Source organism: Scyliorhinus canicula, chromosome 12 (genome assembly GCF_902713615.1).
Source record: "Scyliorhinus canicula chromosome 12, sScyCan1.1, whole genome shotgun sequence".
NCBI classification, from domain to species: Eukaryota; Metazoa; Chordata; class Chondrichthyes; order Carcharhiniformes; family Scyliorhinidae; genus Scyliorhinus; species Scyliorhinus canicula.
The window spans coordinates 22569498-22572109 of NC_052157.1; the positions used below are offsets into that span (position 1 = coordinate 22569498).

Genomic DNA, 2612 nt, shown 5'->3' on the forward strand with positions numbered 1-2612 from the left:
TGATAGAAACGGGTCACCCCTGGATGGCAGAGGTCCGCGTGGAGGGAGCAGAGGCGGTCTATCTGTGCGCTGGCGCAGGTACCGCGGGACAGGGCATCAGGAGGCTCATTGAGCTTCCCAGGACGATACAAGCTATTGTAGTTGTACGTGGACAACTCGATCCGCCACTGCAAGATCTTGTCGTTCTTAATCTTGCCCCTCTGTGCATTATCGAACATGAAGGCTACTGACCTCCCATATGGTCTAGCGGTTAGGATTCCTGGTTTTCACCCAGACGGCCCGGGTTCAACTCCCGGTATGGGAATTCACATGAAGGCTACTGACCGTTGGTCTGTGAGGAGGGTAAACTTCCTGCTGGCCAAATAGTGCCTCCAGTGTCGCACAGCTTCGACTATGGCCTGGGCTTCCTTTTCCACTGAGGCGTGGCGGAGTTCGGAAGCCTGGAGGGTTCTGGAGAAGAAGGCCACGGGTCTGCCCGCTTGGTTCAGGGTGGCCGCCAGAGCTACTTCTGATGCGTCGCTCTTGACCTGGAAGGGGAGGGACTCGTCGATGGCGCGCATCGTGGCCTTTGCGATGTCCGCTTTGATGCGGCTAAAGGCCTGGCAGGCCTCTGTCGATGGCGGGAAGGTTGTGGACTGAATGAGGGGACGGGCCTTGTCGGCGTAATTGGGAACTCATTGGGCGTAGTAAGCAAAGAAACCCAAGCAGCGTTTGAGGGATTTAAGGGTATTGGGGAGAGGGAGTTCCATCAGGGGGCGCATGCGTTCGGGGTCGGGGCCTATCACTCCGTTACGCACTATGTAGCCGAGGATGGCTAGATGGTCGGTGCTAAACACGCACTTATCCTTATTGTAAGTTAGGTTAAGGTGTTTTGCGGTTTGGAGGAATTTTCGGAGGTTGGTGTCATGGTCCTGCTGGTCGTTGCGTAAACCGGTTGATGGTCTGGCTGTAGTCGATGACCATCCGGTTTTTCTCCCCAGTCCGGACCACCAGCACTTGGGCTCGCCAGGGACTGTTGCTGGCCTCGATGACCCCTTCCTTCAGCAACCTATGGACCTCGGACCTGATGAAGGTCCGGTCCTGGGCGCTGTACCGTCTGCTCCAGGTCATGACGGGTTTGCATTCGGGGGTGAGATTAGCAAACAAGGAGGGGGGGTCCACTTTGAGGGATGCGAGGCTGCAGACAGTGAGGGGGGGGTATAGGGCCGCCGAATTGGAAGGTCAAGCTCTGCAGGTTGCACTGGAAGTCCAGTCCTAGGAGTGCCGGTGCGCAAAGGTCGGGGAGGATAAGGAGTTTATAATTTTTTAAAACCTTCCCCTGGACCGTGAGGTCCGTGATACAGCACCCGGTGATGCGGACGGAGTGCAAACCCGTGTCCATGGCACCATGAGGCAGCAATGCTAACCACTACGCCACGCATTCACCCTTGCTCCAGTAATTATAACTCGATGCTTAAAGCAAGAATGACAGTGCCATATATTCTTAAACGTTCCAAGCCATCCCTCCCTCCCCACCCCCCAATGTTTGTGTTGGATGATGAAGCACTCCTCTATTTGTTTGCACTCACTTGAACTGATCCATGGAGCTGCTCCTTCTTCAGGCAGGGAACAAGGAAACCTGACCTGACCAGAGCACACACCATCTAGTGGGTTGAGTGAGAAACTACCCTTGCTGCCAGGCAGAGACTGCGTTATCAATCGAGTAAAGTAATTGCACTGTGTTTTGAGCTGGCAAATGTGATAAAAGACTTTGAGTAGCCTCAGGCAAAGGAGTCAAAATTCTATCGAGTTGCAAGCTGCTCACCAGCACTGGTGTATCAGCAAGCAAAGAAACTATCCAGTTTTTGAGAAAGACCAATATGTTTTCTTCCACCAATGTAATTCTGCAATTTAATAACTCCCCAGGTGGTTTGTGACGTGCTTGAAGCTCCTTCTTATCCTCTCATCGCGACCATACTTCGACTTTATTCATTTCTGTTCGCCTTCAAAGGGCATCCTAAATCTGGGGAGGTGTTGGTGTACTGGCAACGTCACTGCACAGTAACCCAGAGGTCCAGGCATAATGCTCTGGGAGCACGGGTTCAAATCCCACCATGCAATTTGAATTCAAATGAAGAAATCTGGAGTTAAAAAGCTAACTACAGGGCAGCCAGCATGGTGGCACAGTGGGTTAGCACTGCGGCCTCACAACGCCGAGGTCCCAAGTTCGATCCTGGTTCTGGGTCACTGTCCGTGTGGAGTTTGCGCATTCTCCCCGTGTTTGCGTGGGTTTCGCCCCCACAACCCAATAATGTGCAGGGTAGGTGGATTGGCCACGCTAAATTGTCCCTTAATTGGAAAAAATGAATTGGGTACTCTAAATTTTTTTTAAAAGCTAGCTACAGCAATAGCCATGATTCGATTGCCCTTAAGCCCCACCTAGTTCACTAATACCCTTTACGGAAGGAAGTCTGCCATCCTTATCTGGCCTTGCCTACATGTCACTCCATTCACACCAGGGTTAACCCTTAACACTGCCCGTTAAAATGACTGAGAAAATCACGCAATTGTATCAAATATCGACAAAGTCAAAGGATGAAACCACATGGACTACCTGTATTCTGCATAGGCAT

At 51.9% G+C, this 2612-nt stretch overlaps 1 non-coding gene across 1 annotated transcript; it reads left to right on the top strand.

Annotated features, from left to right (window-relative positions):
* Window positions 1-232: 232 nt before the first annotated feature.
* On the top strand, window positions 233-304 carry trnae-uuc. Its single transcript has one exon. It is a non-coding gene; the product is annotated as a tRNA-Glu (tRNA).
* The last annotated feature ends 2308 nt before the right edge of the window (window positions 305-2612 follow it).